At 32.4% G+C, this 21,266-nt stretch overlaps 1 non-coding gene across 1 annotated transcript; it reads right to left on the minus strand.

The window, feature by feature from the left end:
- Positions 1–18,274: 18,274 nt before the first annotated feature.
- On the minus strand, positions 18,275–18,342 carry Smp_tRNA_01816_Pseudo_CGA.1.1. Its single transcript has one exon. It is a non-coding gene (tRNA).
- Positions 18,343–21,266: the final 2,924 nt, after the last annotated feature.

Consider the following 21,266-nt stretch of genomic DNA (forward strand, 5'->3'; position numbering starts at 1 on the left):
AACAAAGAAATGATACTAATAATCATGTTACAACATTAACATTGAAAATTATTATGGTTTTTTCGATAAAATAAATAATGAATGATGTGTTGTGATTGTTTAAACAATTAACTAAGACCATGTACTTTAGTCAAACGACAAAAGCTACAAGTAAATATTAATACTTCCACTTGATACAATAAAACAAACTTCACCACTGAATAATTCAATATCAAATAGTAATGAAGTTGATTTTAATAATTAAGATGGGTAGATATCTTTTACAGAGAATAAAAACAAGTATTTCAATAACTTCGGGGATTATAGTTCAACATCAAACGTACTTCCTACTAAAAAAATATTTATTACACTCATTTATTTGGTTAACTATAGCTTTACAAGTAGTCAAATGGAATATTAGTCGTGTTTCTATTTTAACTTTTGTATGTTGTTCATAAATAATTAAAATTATAATGGATAATTCAAACCATTAGTTTCATTACTGTAAAAATGTTCTCTTTTCAACACTTTTTTTAAGATAATCCCAAGGAAGACATGAATTTCTGTTATAACTTGTGGCCGAGTGAATGCCCTGTTAACGTATGACGTGATAAGACCGTCAATTAGAGAGCAGCGAATTATCGATCGAACCAGTGACATACGAAACCTGTACTAGCAGTCCAGAGGACTTATCGGTCCTGCTTTCTTCCTAGCCCAGTCAGTTAAGTACTGAACAGCCTCTAAGGCACGAATCTTTTATTTCAAGTATACTGGGTTTATATACCAAACAGAGAGACCATATCGTACCATAAAATAGAAAATAACATTTGTACAAGATTCAGCCAAACGTGGCTGTGAATAGGGGGAACAGTAATTAATAGACAGGGCATAATTCATGAATAGTAAATCGTATAACAATAGTTCATAGATCAAAATAAAGCTCATAATAAAAGGAACATGAATATGAATAGTTTAGTTATTTAGCAATCATACGATAAAAGTATATACATAGTATTGGCTCATAAATAGATCCCAAAGTTACCATTCATTACCCATATCGGGGGATTACCAATTTCACAGTCTCCTAAGTGAGCCTTGAGTTATGAATTCATAGAACGAAATGAGGGGTAAGAAGTATGCCTCATCTCTAGCGTTAATAATTTCTATGATTTTTTATGGTATATGAATTATTAGTACAGGATATTCCATCATGAGGGTTCTTTCCAAATATGTACCACTTACACCAGTAATCACTGTAATCTTATATTTCAATATAGATAAACAAATAAATATTATGTTAACGTATCAAGAAAATGTTTCTTCCTGACAGTGATCCACAATGTTAGGAGAATTAGGATGTCAATCATTCGTGTGGCTGAGTTCAAACTTTTGTAAAAAGCTAGAGGTACTGCTTAATACCCAAAATCATCATATAGGTGAACAGCATAGAGAATAACGTACTTTATTTGCTCATGAACTGATTTAATTTATATGAGAGATATATGAACAATAACACCATCATCTGTGACAAAAGATTGTGACCGTGATGGCCTTATATGGAAGTATATTATTTATTACTGAATCTGCCAAGAACAGCTCAGCTCAGGCCATTCAGCTTCACGTTGGTACATTTTAGTTCTTTCTCTAAAGCGTGACCTCGATGACATTTTTCTAATTCATATTTCTGCAATGGCGTTTGCTGTTATATGATTAGTTGTTATCGCCTTCGATTTGCTAAGTTGATGTACTCCAAGTTCATCGGATGTTATCACATAAGAGTTGTTCCGTTTTAAGTTTTGACTTTTATTCGGAATATAAAGCTAGTCCGTAAGTCACTTCTCTATCTTATATTAACATGTGGATTATTAACGGTTAAAGTACTTTGTATGTGAGATGTTCGGTTTATTCGAATTCATATTCATTTTTATCAGTGTTGGAAGATTCTGAAGTGTTCCTAAATAAAAATTACCATAAGCTAACTGGAAACCATCATACGTAACCGGCTTTATTAAAATATAACAGAATCAAAGAGAGGACTCTCCACTCCACTTTTTTTGAATACTTCGCTCAAAAGATCAGATGATCATTTTTAAGGATCAATCTCCAAAACGTCCAACTCGAAAGAGGTGGAATGGAAGTATTTAAATTTGAATTCCATTATATAGGAATATGAATCTTGTCTACTATTTCAAAGGGTCAGGTAAGCATACAATGATTAAAATGACTACTAAAAAGGATAGACGTATGTAGCACAGTCATAATCGAATTGGTATCTAACATAGAAATACACTACTATCATTTATCACACAATATCACATCCCAAGATGAGATCAATAAACAATAGCAAGTTGGATTTACAGTGGTCAATGAATGTGATCAAAACTAAAGGTAGAAAATGTGGTTCAAAATGGGACGAAATTGTGGAACTTTTCCTATCTTCAATTGTTTAAACATCTACAAAAGTTCTATTGCCAGTTGCTTTAAGAAAAAATCAAATATACACTTATTAAATGATAATGTATAACAATGAATCAGATAGTTTTCAATAAACAATTTACCTTCACACGCTGAATGCAAATAGGTCTCTGATGTCACCAAAGAATACTTATATGATAAGTACATCCGAAAAATAGTTCATAAACTTGACTTATGAATAAAATGCATATTGTAGATTCCATCGCTATTTATAGTCTAAACTTACAAAAAAACTTGGGACAAAATGGTATAATATCAAGACAATGTACGTAAGTCAACAGTGACTGATTAATAACAGTCTTAAAACATCAACAATCGGAAATTACAAACCGCTGTTAATGCAATGAAATATAAATGAAAGTCATTTACAGTATTTGAATGAGTACTTTAATTAGAAGTTCAGTTTCTCTTTCCAAATTTATTTCATTGGATTATACCCTTGAATAACATCTTCAAACCCCAATCTTTCGGATTACTGCTTATACTCTTACTACCTCTACCACTATGGGATTTGAACTGACAACTGCATCTCTGTGTTAATGTGGTATGGCAACTCGAACTGATGTACTTACGTACGAAGTTCTACGTTGTGACTGACTGACTGAGAAGTTCAGTAATAGCATAATTTCCAAGTATGAACTATGAAATTTTTTAGTTCTTGTCAATGAGATGATATCACTAAAAAACTTCCAGTGATTAATAATTCCAACTTTAATGAAACAATTTTGACTAAGGGATAATTTTTTGGACAAATTTACAGATCCGCATGGAAGATACAGTTGAGCAATGTGAAATATAGTTCAGGTTATACAATCATACAAAAGCAATCATATGAATCATTGACTACCCTAATTTAATGTGGCCGTGTGGATTATGAGATTCCATTCGGAAATTTACAAATTGTCAATTACAACTTAGAAATCAACATTATCATGATTTCATAAAGATTTACTAATGTCATAGAAATTAGTAAGTCGCAGATCTAAAATTCATTATTAAACTGGTTCGAACCTAGCAATAGTCAGAACAAAATCTACTAAACTTGTGTGTTTAAACCCATACTAGGTGAATAGCCATTGAAGATATATTTTCCAGATGTTATAAGTAAATCTAACTACCATAGATCGTATTTAATGACTCATGTATTAAATGAGAACTACTATTTATTACTTTAGGTCATACATCTTTACATGAATGTAGGTAGTACTTCTAAGGTGCTACTCAAATTAAAATAGATCCAGTAGTGCCCTCTAATCTGAAACCTAATGTTTGAAAGTCAGGTAATTTAGTTATCACGAAGTCTTCAGTGGTTCACTCTATAGAATTTGTTTACGTATAATTCAAATCACCCTCAAGTAATGTAAACTAATTGTACATTATAACAAAGGAAAAGTTGACACGTTGATTCATATCAACCGTCCAATTGAGTTGATTCATGTTGTTGCCCAACTCAGCTATTTGTTCTATTCATTTAAAAAGCTACGTAGAAGCATTAAAGTTGATGTATGGAATAAAATAAACCCTACGACTGGTCTTCATACTTCTGTATAAACGAGCTTGAAGTGTACTTACAGTAACAATCTAATTCCTATATATCATTTTGAAATAGAAATATCACTATAGTGATGAAGTAAAAAGAGAAAATACTTGTGATTAACAATTTCTCGATATACCATACAGACTTGACGGTACTCAATACTTTACTTAGATTTGTTCTAGGAATTCAAAGTCTCATGAAATTTTCTCAGTTGTTAAATTCGAGAACCACTTGCCCTTATAATTATTGATGAAGCCAATTATAGCCAGTTTATGTTAAAGTTATTACACAACAAACTGAAGAAAAAAAAGATCATCGTTTAGTATTTATACACAATTACTTTCATCGTCAACGAAACAAGTGTCTAAATGAATTTGTATTAACTTTATGTTTGCCTTCTAAATTTCACTGAAGTAGAGAACATGCGTGATTCATTACTTATTCATTTCATTAGAATATCCTTTTCAACAGAAGACATACTAATTATATGAATAGCATCAAGAGAATGAATATGTCACAGATGTAAACAGGAGTATCTACAAGAGAATGACGATCATTTAATACATTTTCAATACATGCTACAGGCGGAGTTTGAAATAAATGGGTTTGTAAATAATTACGTAACTGGCTTATGGTAAGTGTATATCTATATATAAATACTTATATTGATTACATAAATGGAACAATTCACTATGACGATTATCAAAGTAAATGATTTAAGTTTTAAAGACCACGACGCTGAGATTCATTCCGATGATATCCAAATAAAAGTCTTGCTAATTTTGTTTTTTCAATAGTTTACTAACCAACAACATTAGTAGTAACTTGATCAATACAATTACTTAAGATCAATAGCCCATATTTAGTTTTTCTTATAAACACTTGATGATGATAATGTGCTTAAAGTTGCTTTTATTTTAATTAGTGAATTAATTAACTAATTAAATGTGCAAACAATTAAGCTTATAAGTTAGCATAATCTAGTGTGTTTATATTAATTGTGAATCAACACCAATGTCTTATATCTAGAAATATACAAACTTGAACAATGAATCATTCATACTATTACTGTCTGTTGACCTAATTTTAAGTCATATATGCCGGGATATGGACATTAAATCTATTTGAATAGGAAGAATTAGAGTGAAAGATTAATTTTTGAGACACCTTTTTTATGGTTGATAATTAAATGTCCGAAAAGTGGTGATTAAAATAACTAGATTAAGTTCATGCAGTATTTCATTCATAAATGGAAGATGGGAAATTGAACGAAAGCGTGAAACATAACCACTATCACTGCTACATTGTTATTGAATGAAATAAACACTAACTGGTAGAACTAAACCAAGTAGGGGGTTCTGGATACTCAAGTTAGCTGCCAATAATCAAATATGTCTAAAGTGAATGGTGAAATGCTATACCAATTACCGTGAATAGTATCTGCATTATTAATGATAACTATAAGTATACACCGATGACCTGTGAATAACCGTCATTACAAAGCACCAATCAAGAGCTACTCAACTATTAGGAAAATCATAATAATTAATTGAAAACTAAATAATTACCACTGTATTAAGCCAAACCATGTAAAACCTTTTATGAAATTTGAAAATGATTTTAGAAATGTTGTTTCATCTGTTTAATTAATGGAAATCATAAATTCGATACTAGCATGATGGAACAACAGTACTATTATTCACTTGAGAAAGACTAATAGTGGGAAACATCTCCATCATAATACATTTTCTTTACAGTATCATTAATTTCGACTTATCTAAATATTTGACATAAATTGATCAATGCACATTCACGTCAGACCCTACATTGACTAAGGCTGAGATAAGATTTGTTAAATGTTTTTTTCTATTAAACACCTTTAAAATTTGATTGCATAGTTCGTTATTATTCATAAGAGCTATTTTAGAGCAAGGAGTCAAGAAACTGAACTTCATAATGACATGGAATGATGCTAAAGTATATATTACGAGGAAAATAATATACTAAAGAGATAACTTATCCATTTGCACATCAAGTTATGCTGTAGACAATACTCTGGTTACTACTTATTTTTCATTTCCAGATAATTTTTATAAAATGGATATATGATTGTTGCAGTCACTGCCACAAAATTATGAAGAATTCAGAGGAAGCGTCGATCATAGCTATAATAAATCATACTGATAAAAGTAAGTGGTAATATCAAATTGCGTGGAGAGTGAAGGGGAAAGAGAGCAGCTACCAACTCACTGAAATAATATCTAACCAGTATGATAATAATTTGCTTGTAAAATGCTACTCTCTCTTAAACACTGTCTGTAAAAGTAGTAAACAAGTAAAATTCCGACTGAGAAAGTATATATGTTGCACAACCTGTCATGTTCAAATCTCAAAGCATTATTGTGCACAATTTTCAAACCTCCAAATCTATTGTCAAGATATCCTAAAGCATTGAAGTACCTTTTAAACTATTTTACCGGAAGTGTGTTATTATTATTTGCCTACATAACCCTAAAAACAAATCCCCCACTATTGTCATTTGTATCTCCTTACATGGTATATTGGTACTCAACCAAGCTGTATGACCACTAATAACAGCAATATTGGTCATAAAAACCAGAGATCTAACCTATGGCATAATGTGTCTATTACCATCGATTTGTGAAATTTTGCTAGTGTCAAAGGGACAAAGAGCTGTCTGTACGAGTCAACAAAGCTATCTTGACTTTACAAAATAAGAAACCTATCACTTACTTAATCGACGTCAGCTTTTTCTTCAATTAAACAGTGTGTGAAAATCATAGCATCAAGAACAGACCAATTATTATTTTATTATCAATAACGATTTTATGCTATGTATCATATAGGTAGAGTTATTTGAATAAGTGAATCATAACATATTTGGAAAAACCTATGTGGTCAGGGATCACAAAATCCTTTATACCTAACATGAGGAGATTAGTTTATCTGCTTGCTAATTAAGGAAAAATAATTCACTGAACCACATATTTTAGTCACTGAGCTTACCTGATTTATTTAAGCTGGTTTCTGACTAAATGATGTAAATGATCGTACACTGTATAAATTCCAGAGGTGATAGATTAGAAAAAAAATCTGTATCTGTCTTCAAGATCATGGCAAGTATGTACGTCTGATAGTTATTGTCCATTCATATGTACATACATCTGAACAGAGCAACCAAAATATATTTACCTTACGAACACATCACCAAATTCATAGACGAGACCGGATCTAAATAAGCGAATGGATGAAAACTAGTCCGTAGGCGTGAACGTGGGTGTACTTTAATGAAAGGGGGGAACATATGAACTGTTATGATAGAGTAGGTTCTAAATGTTGGACACAAAATACCAGACATTTTCAAACTGCGCTACATATCTGTCACAAATAACGGACAATAGTTTAATTTTTTTCACTTCCCCGATTAGACTAACTTATTGGCCGAATTAAAGGACAAAATATCAAATAGGAATTGGTTAAATTTTTTTTATGTTTGATCCCATTGTATCGCTAATCCAATCAATTTGTCTGGAATTAAATTGCGCAAGTCTGTTTTGCGACAGATTATCAATTTCCTTTATTTATTACTAGTAGTAAGTGGCAGTTTTTTTCCCAATGCATGGACTTTGTTAGCCACCACCACTACAACAGTTTCTTCTTGACAAAGCTACTGCGCGAATGGAAAATAAATAGGCTAAAAGGGTAAGGAAGTAGCATGGGTCGAAATGTTGTAATTCAGGTTGTACTTCGATAAAAATTAGGAAGTACTATTGCGTCCATAAATTATAACATGTTCACAAACTCTGAAACATTCACTCTAACTGTATCTAAACTTTTTTCTTATCACAAACCTATGGAAACAGATGCATTTTACCAGGTAAATAAATATCAGTTTACATAAGCTTGTAGGCCAAAATTAGGGGAAACTGTCTGAACTTCTAGATACAAAGCTCGAGATGGTTAGAAATTTCTCACCAGCATAACTACTTAACTGTATCATTTGAATATTTTATGTGTTTTATATACTAGAAATCTATCAGTAACAAGAATGCAATTCTAAAGTGATTTTAGTTAAGAACTGATCTCAGTTGAAAAACGAATGGTAAACAGAGAGCTCTAATAGTTGAGTCAGTCAAATTTGAGACTTATCATCTGTATACATCTAATGATTGTACTGAGGTTCAAACTCAGGAGCTGCATTTCATTCAGCTAGCACGTTACTTTTAGATCATTGGTTTAGTATCCTATTGCTTACATATAACTTCAGTTTGTGATATTGTTCGATGATCATCTTACCATCAGGGATATCTGAATAATTGTTTTATCTCATTCTATGTTGAAATAGTTGTCCAGTAGACTCTAGTTTTCAATGGCTCCCTAGCTGACGTCGTTCAGTGCCGAGGCTTATCTCAAAATTAAATTAATCTTCCTTCCCAAATTTTTAAAAAGGAATCCATTTCATATTAACGCATATAAATGTATACAGAAAGGAAATAGTGTAAATCATTGCCTGATAAATATGTTCGTTTTTACTTCATAAGGTAAATGTACCTAGCCCCCACACAATTACTTACATTCAGTTAGTATAATCTAAAATGGATGATTTCTCCCAATACTCTATTCACAGATAAACTCTAGCTGAAGAATAATTATTGAGTAAAGTTAATTACTTCCTTACAATCAATAAATGCAGATATTGTTAAATGTTGATAAACTCTTGTTTTGTTACCTAGCTGAAGGGGGGGTAAGCTGGTGTCTAAATTTTCTTTCAATTACTTGTTCGATGTCTAATGACTAAGAATCCTAAGAATTTACAAAACGGTAACCATTGTAATTTCTCTGTTTCGATCAATGAAAATCACTAACATTTGGACGTAATTTGAAATGACTACCATTTGTTCTTTATTCTTTAGTTAATACTTTTAAATCTGACTATTAATTTTACCACTGATATGTTTAAAGGCTTTTCGTATGGTAAATGATCAAACCTACAATTTTTTCCTCAACTAGATTGATCAATGATCTTTTGTTAAATTTAAACAGTCTCTGGTGTTTTTTTCTCGGTAATGGAAATCCAGCGTATATCTAAAGGTCAACTGATCCAGTATTTCAAATATTCACTTCGTGATTCAGCAATTACTGATTTTATTTATGCTAGAAAAACGCTGTTATCATTCATTAATCCTTTGTCATGATGATACGTTGAGATATTAACTGCATAGAATCTGGATTTTGACGTCTCAAAGAATATAAATATTATCACGTAAGATATACTGGACTGTTTAGTCAATTGACCCACTCATAATTCTTATTGAAAACTTATATATATTTTAGATACACCTAATGTCTGATAGAAACACGTCACTTAATTTACATTTCAACAAAGAATGGTACTGCATTCAAAGTTTAATCAAGTGAGTTTACATAAAAAAATAGGCTTTGTATTTAAACACTTGTTCAAGGAATATAATATAAATTCATAGGAAGAAATCTTTTAGTTCTGATTGGTGAGACCTAGAGTTAGATCTAGAATGGAGTTCATACATTGCAATCTTCGATATGAGATCAGTTTTACCAGCGCTTCACTGATCAATAAAATAAAGCAAATGTACTCATAGTAGGTAGTAAGCTTTTAAAATTATATGTACTATCTACTCAGTAAAGAAAGATACGAAACAGGATGAAAGTATGTACATTTCTTAGTGATAGCACCAAACATCATGATTTATGCCCCTATCTAAAAAACAGTGATTAAAGAAAAAGATTTCATTAATCAGTCTGAATTAGCTAATCAGCAAAATTATTGGACAACTACTCATTTACAGTAGTATATATCTAAAAGATTCATTTTATTTTTATTTTTATCGTGACTTTAATCATTTGTATATCATTTCAAAACAAATTAATTTTACGGTAGCTTTATAACCCCTTACGATGCCATTTAAGTTTTCCTGTACTAATCTAATGCTCCAGACCACTTTGGTATTGGTTAATGTAAATAGAATAGTAGTAAATAGAACCATATTTAATATTTAGTGTAGATGCACTCAACGTTCTCATCTTGTGATAGATCGAACAATAAGATTTTAGTTAAACTTCCTAAAATCTCGCTATTTATGTCTTGTATTCTGGAGGCTTCCATCTATAACTCTAATAATATATTAGTAATACTTAGTTCGTGGAAAAGAGTACAACTTTGTTATTCTTACTTAAATTACAATGGTTCAGGATCCAAGTACACTAACTTAGCTCATCATCTGAACAGTTTTATTGATTAATCACACTCAATAGGTATAGTGATGCTACCTAAGCCCTCTTACTCACAACTAGAATGTCACGGTATATAGAATAATCGATAGTAACCTACTGAATGTATGTCAAACAATAGGAATTTAGTAAAGATCTAGTATTATCACAATCTTATTTTAATGTACACTGCCTTACAACATAGATATCTAAGGTTGGCTACCAGGTACTCTCAATCCTCAGTTACAGCTTCTGTTAAAATACTGCCATAAATTAGCGTGATATAATGACCAAAAGGATTATCGCCCAATTCTTAGCACTCGTTTGGATTCTGATGGTGTTCTAGTACATAACACTCTATTTACTGAAGTGCTGCAAAACAAATTCAACCAACACAATCTGATGAGTTCCACTTCATAGAATCATAAAACATCATGACCAAAGGACTGACCACTTTGTCCAAATATGAAATGAAAGACTGAATATCTTTATAATTCTCCAACAACGTCCTTGAAAAAGACCTGTTGATGTATCGAACAATCATTAACGCGTGAGTCTGTTATCCAAGACAATAGAAGATGGTTGTGCAATATCGTGGATCGAGTTAAGTTAGACTTGTACAACATTAGTGATCAGGTCAGTGGTCCAGAAGTTAAGCGTTCTCAAACAAGACCAAAATATCTGATTTCAAATCGTGGTTGTGGGATCGTAGATGCGTACTGTTTGGTCTCCCATTCTAGGACGAAACGGCCGTCCAATGCTGTCAGGTTTTTACTGCTTATCTAAGTTAAATCAATTCATGATCATAAAAAATTTGGAATAATTTCTAAACAAGATGAACCAGCTGTCATAACACTATCTAGTTTTTAATGAGATGTATAATTTTTATTCTTAATAAAAACAAATAATACTTAGTAATGTTTTGAACTAGTTACTAATTAATTAATTGTTTGTAATTCATTGGACATATATCCAGAGCGGTTGAAAAATTTTGTAGAGATGATAATTCGAATTTGATTTTTGTCATAATTTTTAACAAAAATCAACAAACCTCTCAATCAGAGATTGATAGAATGGTCAACTAACGACTAGCTTCACAAGGGATTCACAAAGTTCTGTAATGAAGTTATGACTAGTGTAGTTCAATAATGAATTCACTATGACTAGAAATGTGAACTATGAAATTTTAAGTCATTTATTTGGATGTGAAACAGTTATCTTTAAAAATGAATATGTCTCGAGTTCAATCTTGGAGTGAGACCATGTGTGCACATAGTTGATAAATTGCAAAAAAATACAGAACAGTACAATTGTTAACATTCAAATGGTATCCCAGATATCATCAATTCATGGAAAATCACAAACTTCAACATAAGAAGTATTGAATTAGAACATTTCCAACTGTATCATTATTAATGAATACTATATAGGTAATTTAAGGGGATAATAAACAATCATTTTTTCCAAAAAAGTTTGATCAGATACAGTTTTCAAAATATTATAATCAAGTCTACATATCGTATCATTAATTCATTGGTTGATCAATTAATTAATTACACAATAAAGTTAATGTTGAACAATTAACAACAATTACCATTATTATGTGTAAATGATATACTAGAAGATATAAGTTAATTAATAGAAATCTAACATTAAAATATAATGGGGTAATTCAGTTGTGTTGTGTTGCACACTACTTATGTCGATAGACATAAGTAGTATGTGACACCAATCGGAAGTGGAATGCATGGCAGCAGAAGGTTAGGAAGATTGATTTGAAAAACAAAACAGAAGGGGATATAGAAAAGGATTGTGAATTAGAAGAATCATACAGAATGTGAAGGACAATTTATGGAAGGTTTGCAAATGAAGTATTTAATGTATGGTTCTCATATTTTAACAAGATATTCTGTAATTTTAAATTAAGACTGATAATAGATGTTCATCTTTCTTGATGACCTATCCTAAACATCTGTTTCCTTGAATCATATAGTTTGCGTTATTCACTTATCCATTTAACATATCATTCATATTTAATGTACATAACTCATATCGACTGGACTGTTGAACAAAATATTGGTCAAATTTAGAAATAGATAATTCACTTAATACAAGGAAGCTTAAAAAAATACTATACTTTCTACTCATTAATAGATTCCGTAAGAAAATCTATTTCGAATACTCAACTTTCTGTTAAACTAGTGAATGTTTTTTCTGTCTAAAATCTACAAAAGTGACAATTAGAACTATCTTCTAAAACCTCATTGAACTTCAACACTTTATAGATGACTTTAATAACAAAGCCGGATTAACAGTTGAGACCATGAATCAATTGAAGCTAGACCATCATGGAAAACCTGGAAGCACTGGACGGCCGTTTTGTTCTATTGTGGGACTCCTCAGCAGTGCGCATCCACGATCCCGCCTCATGAGATTCAACCCAGGACCTACCAGTTTCGCGCGCGAGCGCTTAACCTCTAGACCACTGAGCTTCAATTTATTCATGATCCCAACTGTTAAAATTACTATAATATCCACAAAACTCTTTCTGATATTAAAACCGGATTAGTTTAGAAACTGATGTTTCGTCGTATTATGTAAAGATCTCTCTCTCTCAAGTACTGTAAACTAAATCAAGCGTAGAATATTAAGGTCCATTCGGAATAAATCAATGAATTGAGATCCAAACATTTTTAAAGAATAAAAACACTAATTAAAATGTATATACAACCATGCATATATTATTTTAGGAACTAAAGATTTAGTAGTAATACATTAATTCACTGTGTAAATTTATTAGTCATGTATAGCTTTTTAAATTCATTATTCTAAACATAAGTGCTCCAAATTCATTTCATCTAATTTCTTAATTCATTCTAACATACTTTAATTTCCCTTTTAATCGTCTTTTTTCAGTGTTAAATTGACAATTTCGATCATCATTCCACATTCCATCTAATACTTCAGAACAAATTGTCGAAACTTTTGATCTTATTTGACGCGCTAATATTGATTTTAACTACTGCTGTTTTTAGAAGCACATTTCATGCCATTCTGTTCTTTTTAGAATAAAATATTAAAATCAAATTATTCACATTATACCTTGGAAATAGTGTTCTCTTGTTCAACATTCACACACACACACTGATGTGCCTAAACACTAAATAGTAATAATACATGTAATATATAAATGTACTGTCTAGGCACTCACTTAGCCTAGACAAAAGAAACTAACCAAAAAATACAAAAATTACCATCTGTATTAAAAATACAAGGAATTTTCACCATTAACAATAATAATAATAAGTTTGATCAAAAGTGATTTACATTTAACTTGTGAAATAATTATCATTCTAGAATATTCATCATTTGGCACATAGTAACCAATGTGAACAACTGGCACCTTTCCAAAAATAGTAATCGTTATCATTTGTAAACATTCACTTTTTCTGTTTTAAAATATTGAAAAAGAAAACGCTTCCGACTATTTTTCAGTAGAACATTTTCTTAAAAATCGGAATATCACTGTGAATCTCTTGAGTATTTCAGAAATTCAGACGGTTCTTCTACATGTTCTGATGTAGACGCCCAAGCATACATAATAATGTAATATAGGGTATGTATATATGGATGCTCATTTGCATAAATACACATGTGTACTCGTTTGTACATATGTTTATGTACTAAACGAAAGTTAAATTGCTTTTTTCATGGCTCCTCATGTTGAAATGAATTTTATTAAATTATATACATCAATTAATTGACAGAAATGTAACCAGTGTTTTAATTAAATAATGATTCAGAATACTATTTATTGCCCAGGCAAATCACATTGTATATTTATGTTGGTAAATCCTTAGTTTATAAAAAAAATACAAATCTTTATAAATGTGATAATGGTAATAGTTAAAATATAAACTATTTGTACACATTCCATTGAATAGATGGATTACGGCTTCATCAGCTGACAGGTTACTAAGACGTTTGTAATTTAGTAGTTATCAGAAGGGGGTTTTGTGGAGATTTTAGTAATTTTATATGGTTGAGATCATGAATCAATTGAAGCTAGACCACCATGGAAAACCTGGAAGCATTGTACAGCCATTTCGTCTTATTATGGAACTCCTCAGCAGTGCGCATACACGATCCCACCTCGCGAGGTTCGAACCCAGGACCTATCAGTCTCGCGTGCGAGCACTTAACCACTAGACCACTGAGTTGGCATCCAACGGTGTTGATGTCTAACTTCAACTAATCCACGAAATCGAGCAACCGTTCACCAATGTCTCTAGTGAGTTGATATCTCCCAACAGACCTGGTTGAACTCCACTGGTTACTGCTTCTCACTAGAACTCCAGGAAATACCTCATGGAGCCAGTCACTAGTAGTTGTTTGAATACAAGATCATTGTTATCTGGATGATTTATGCAAATTATTTCCAACATAAAAATACTTTTTTTATAATGGGATGAAAAATTAATTTTTTTAAACGAACACTGAAAAACATCCAAATGTTATATAGATTTCGTGATAAAGACATTTGAAGTGATTCGAGGTTATCCATAACTTTTTTAACATTCATAAAGTATGTCCTGCCTGTTACATTTGTTTATTTTTCCTTTCATTTTCATCTCATCTCGGTCTGGGCTACACTGAACATGCTTAGAGGGGAGACAGTTAAAGTTAACTCTAACAGCATGAAATGAAATCTTTGACGAAAATTACAATCTAGCATGCGGTACGTTACCGATAAACCCAGTCAATAGAAGTGCCAATGAATTTGCAGATTGCAAAATAGAAACCAAAAAATGACTTATAAACAAACTGTTGGGGATGTTAGATCCCCAGAACTCACTTGGTAAATGTTTTATCTTTGCAATTTTATTTACAAAATTTGAATTCCTTGTTTAAGCGCCAAATGCGCTCGTTTTCACCTTCATTTCGTATTTCCCACTTAGGAGGATCTATTGGTTCGCTGGATCTTTTAGAATGCTATTTTGTAACGCTTCCAAAGGACAATTTTATGTTATATGTTTTATTTGTGCCTGTTTTGATTGCTTGTGCTTCTGGCTGCTTACGGAATATATTTTCCCCTCTTCGGACTTGAACTTCTCACTCTAGTTAGCGGGGCTGGGAAGCGTCAGAATAAATAGCTTATTGGCCTTTGGTCACAAGTCTTTGTTCCGTTCGCAGACTAGATGAACTCGTAATCGCTTCAAACATAACACAAACCTGAAGTCATTTGTATGGGACATGTAAGTACTTGGAAAATTAAGAAATGAAAACATATAAAGCAAATAGTCACATAAATATATCAGTCCTATTTGAAATTCCCTCCTATTTTTTTCATTTTTTTTCTCAGCTACATTATTCATAACTTGGTTACACTAACGTGAACAAATTCATCAAACTCTTCAGTATATTTGGACTCTATTGAAAAGTAGGAATAAGAATACGTGTTTTTTTATTTAGGAATCGTCAGTTAGATGTACGCACTGAAATGTTGGTGGTTATTTATATTCGGTAGCTTAGTAAATAACACATTAGCCTTTGATGTAACTGCTACTAGAATTCAGGGACATTCACCTAATGTGTCCTAAGTAGTACTTAAGGTATATCCTAGACTCCGCTGTCACTCATAATACAGTATAAAAAGCAACATAAAGTCAACCCACCAAGAAGGGGTAAATTCCAGCAGAGACCAGTCTACCAACCAATCATAGTCCTGAATATGAATAATGGGAATGTAAAAGTATTTAAAAAATTGATTCATACTAAAATTTATTAAAATAACGTTTAGTCATCAGTACAACAGCTAATTTAAGACACAAATGTGTAACACTACATATATTTGTTTTACTTAAGGACAAAGAAGATTGAAAATTTTCCAAAAATCGGACTTTTTATTTTGAAAGGAATTAAAACAGAATATGGTGTCTGTCGTATTTCCAATAGATAGAACAGCAGATGAAATTTGATTCATAACATAAATATGTTAGTTAGAACAGTTGGATTATCACTTTATTCGAGTAAATAAGTTTTATAATCTAGGCAAGTATGGAATTTGCGTCATCGATTTCATTGTAGATAAATGTATATAGTTACTTGATTGAAAAATTTAGAATAGTTGTTGTTTTAGCTATTGGTCATGTATTTTGTAGCCCATAGTCTAGACTGAATTAGATAATCATTCATTGGATAAATGAATAGTATAGGCGTAATAAATGGACATCAATAATCTACAGACAGGATGTTGAATGATAGACACAAAGTAGAAATAGAAACTGAGACAGTACTAATACTAGAAATCATAGTTATAATAATATTAGATCGGACAATCACAAGTCTTTTCTTATCGTTATCACCTAATTTTAAGACAGAATGGTTGTTTTGTCTGTCTGTAACATACCTAAATTTATATGCACTTTTATCGGTTTTTTTTCTGACAAAATAAATTGTGTGTATAGGGACAAAAATGTGCTCTTATCTATAATTTAACCCCTATAAGAGTACACACTTTCAATTTTGTTGATGTGCCTACTTATTTCGTAAAAAAAGTAGTATTAAACTACTTGGACACTTACGAAACTTGAATATGGTGATGGTATTTCAATTTATAAAAATCAAGTGACAGGAATTCAATTATTACGAATAACCTTTCAATTTTTCTGAAGAACAACCAAAGAAGGTTGAGAGACAACTATAAACCTTGGTTCTATATCAAGCTTCATTTATTGTCTATAGAAAACCAATCCGTTTCAAAGGTGTGAAACCAAATCAACAAATGTTGGGGTTGCTATGGATAGTCCGTTAGGACCATTATTAGCATATGTGTTTATGGCACATGTGGAAAATTTGTCTGCAGACTTAATCGAAAACATGTCACTTTATAAGAGATATGTGGACGATATCTTAGTTATATGTGAAAGAAAGGATGATATAAACTGCTTATTGAATAAACTTAACACTAACCAAAACCACATCAGTCTCTCATGCGAAGAGGAGAAGAACGACCAACTTTCCTTCCTAGATGTACTTCTAAGCAGACGAGAAGATGGCTCAATCAAACGATCCATTTTTCGAAAACCGACGTGGACGGGTCAATACCTTAGTTAATATAGTTTTTGCCCTGTGCGATGCAAACGGGGTTTGGTAAGGTGCCTATTTAACAGGCTTGATTGTATTTGCACAAACGACGCTATTGATGTGATGTTAAGTTGTTAAACGAGACATTAATGGGGAATGGTTATCCACCTAAATTTATGGAAAGTTCATGGCACAGTGAGACCTACTGTAGCTTTGGTGGAGAAAAAGTCTGTCTACATCACCTTACCATTTAGAGGTGATTCAAATAACCTTTTATTGAAACAAAGACTTAAATCAGTCATCAATAAGACGTATTGTGCAGCGAAGATAGAACGAGGTCCATGATTCATTCAAAACCTAAAAGATATGTAAACGATTGTGTCACATCTCACTTCATTTACCAATTTAAATGTGTGTGTGGTCACACATACATAGGGAGGAGCAATTGTGATCTGAAAATTAGGGTGGGTGAACATGTACCAAAAACAAATGGAATAAAATGACCCAATAAGAGTAGAGGATAAACATCCATCATCCTCTATTGCCAAACATGTAATCGAAACAGGTCATAAGATTGATCTAAACGCGCCTTTTGTGGTGTCGTATAAAAGTGTAAAAGGGCGTATACTAAGGTTTATTGAAGCTTTAGCCATACGAAAATTCAAACCCTCTTTATGTATTCAAAAACAGTTTGTTCTCACCTTAAACCTACCCTGGTAATATTAGCTTATTAGCCAGATTGATTAGGTGTCACATTGTTTTCACATTATTTTGAATATTATCAGAAGGGGATTTGTGGAGATTTCAGTATTTTTCAAAGTTGAAATCATGAGTCAATTGAAGCTAGACCACCAACGAAAACCTGGAAGCACTGGACGGCCGTTTCGTCCTATTATGGGACTCCTCAGCAGTGCGCATCCACGATCCCGCACTCGCGAGATTCGAACCCAGGACCTACTGGTTTCGAGCCAGAGCCCTTAACCTATAGACCACTGAGCCGGCATCCAACCGATCCACGAATTATGAGCGACCATTCACCAATTGCCTTCAGTGAGTTGTTATCTCACAACAGACGTGGTTGAACTCCACTGGTCACTGCTTCCCACTAGAACTCCAGGACATGTATCTTGAAGTCAGTCACTAGTGAGCATATGATTATAATCAGAAGGGGATTTGTGGAGATTTCAGTATTTTTCTCGTGGATGCGCACTGCTGAGGAGTCCCATAATAGGACGAAACGGCCGTTCAGTGCTTCCAGGTTTTCGATGGTGGTCTAGCTTCAATTGACTCATGATTTCAACTTTGAAAAATTTTGAATATTATTATTATCCTTGTCTATTCCTACCCCCCATTTCCAGTCTAGTTGACCTTTTATTTTTATATATAAATGCTCTTAACAAGTATGTGTGTGAACAGATTGTTGCAAATGTATTGCGCTAATATATCACATAGTTCTGATAATCTTCGTCTTATTACATTATCGAAATTTATCAAAGGGACTAATTGCTTTAAATGTTGTTCAGTATTCCTAGGTTCTTATCAATTAACTAGCTAATCCCGTATTTCGATAGAGACCAACGATTTTTTTTTCTTATGATTACTGTGTTTATCAATCAATAATATAAAGTTCATCACCTACCCACGGAACACTTACACATTGTAGTGATAATGTTAGCTCTTAGTATCCAGCTAGTTTTATCTATGTGTCTAGCAGATAGGTTCAAAGTATTATGAAATGAAAGTTCAAAAATTACTTTTTATTGTCTTCAATCATTTAACTCTAGATAATGCTTACTACAATGTATCACTGATTTTTCTCCTGAAGTTCAAACCCATATCAGAAGAGAGAAGTTGTATTTAATTAACAGTTTCTTCATAATCGAATGTACTTATTTTTCAGGTTAACAAAGACATAAATAAGATACCTAATTACACTGATAGTAAAAAATACCTTATTCTGTTTGTAAAATGTAGTTTTTACTAGATTAATGTGAATTAAGTGGACTTCTATAAAAATTGTTATACGCAAAAAACAATATAATCTTGAAATATGAGATTGGTCGATAACTTATAAAGATATTTGAACAAGAATTTGATATTCACTGCAAACTAGATATGCAAAAAAGGAAGGAGTCTCTCATTATTCTTATCGACCATTCATTCATACTTACTTACTCTTGTATCGGAGAGTTTTGCTTTACTCTATGTGTATGTTGAGACCTACTGCTGCTGAGGCTACTGCTACACTGGTCATCTTCCCCTGCAGTTGTTGTTGCGTGTGTGATAGAAGAGCCAGATTATCTGCAACGTCTAGATCGTCTAGCTACGTCCTAGCTGTCCATTGTATCCCGTGCTTCCCTCCAGATATTGACGTCTTCCCGATCCAGTCGATCACCAGGAGAAAGAGAAAGGGTGAGAGTAAGCAACCTTGCCTAACACCGGTCTATACCTCGAATGAGTCGGTGAGTTGTCCTCCATGAACGATATGGCAGTTTAAACCGTCATAGGAATTCTGTATGATATTGACTACCTTCTCAGGCACGCCATGGTGTCGAAGAAGCCTCCATAGTGTTGTCCTATCCACGCTATCAAATGTTTTCTCATAGTCAATGAAGTTGATGTAGAGTTATGAATTCCATTCAATTAATTGTTCCACAATGATCCGTAGAGTTGCGATTTGGTCCGTACACTGATCGATCCTTACGAAATCCAGCTTGTTGATATCGAAGTTTGGCGTCTACGGAGTCCCTCATTCTGTTTAACAATACTCTGTTGAAGACTTTTCCTGGTATTGAGAGAAGAGTGATGCCCCTGTAGTTATCACACTTTCTGAGATCGCCTTTCTTTGGTATTTTGATCAGAAGTCCTTCTTTCCAGTCTGTTGATACTTGTTATGCATTCCGAATCTCACTGAAGAGAATGTGGAGTATCTTTGCAGTTACTGCTACATTTGATTTCAGTGCCTCTGCCGGGATGTTGTCTGGTCCCGCTGCTTTGCCGCTCTTGATTTGTCTAATGGCCATGCTGATCTCTTCAATTGTTGGCAGGCCGTGGGTGTTACTTTGATGTTGGGTGAGTTCAGTGGAGCTGGTCGATTCAAGAGTTCCTTGAAGTGCTCTACCCATCTGTTTCATTGTTCTTCAATGTCGGTGATCACCTTGCCTTCATTGCTTTTCAGTGGTCGTTCTGGTTTGCGATAATTTCCAGCGAGTTTCTTTGTTGTATCATACAGGTGGACTTCATTCAGTCATGGATGCCTTATTCCTAGAAGTAGTAATTTCACCAAAAAGTAAGTACATCCATATAAGTTAAACATAACTGTTATGTATAACCATAAAAACAATGTGTTGTGTGTGTGTATGTTCAGTTTTAAAGTTATCCTACTATCCAAGCGAAGAGGATAAACTAACTTTTATCTTAAATTTTATTACACAATAATAGATAGAATGTGATGAAAACATGGAAACATCTTTTGAATTTATGTCACTGGAATATTATTTAAATTTATTTATTGTAAAGTTAGTTTTCATTATAAAGTAATATGAGGAAATTAAATAGGAATAATATATATTTGTAAAATCTTAGCGAATGAATGTGAAGTAAATCCAATGTTTCACCTGGCAATCTGGTTCAAGCTTTTTCAAGGAAATATAATCAAACATCAAAATTATCGAATATAAATAAGTACATGGTTCTTCGGTTCATTGTACATTGAATAAGTCATCCAATCAGTGTTAAAAATCTTTAAACTAGGTAATATGTATTAGTGTGTAAGAGACTTGTGATGTGAAATGATAAGTGTTAAGATAACATATTGTATATAGACGTAAGTGGTGAGAGGAGAAATTTCATTCGCAAATATTCAGTTACCCATTTATATTCGATAATTTTGATGCTTGATTATATTTCCTTGAAAAAGCTT

The sequence above is a fragment of the Schistosoma mansoni genome, chromosome 1, assembly GCF_000237925.1.
Source record: "Schistosoma mansoni strain Puerto Rico chromosome 1, complete genome".
Taxonomy (NCBI): Eukaryota; Metazoa; Platyhelminthes; class Trematoda; order Strigeidida; family Schistosomatidae; genus Schistosoma; species Schistosoma mansoni.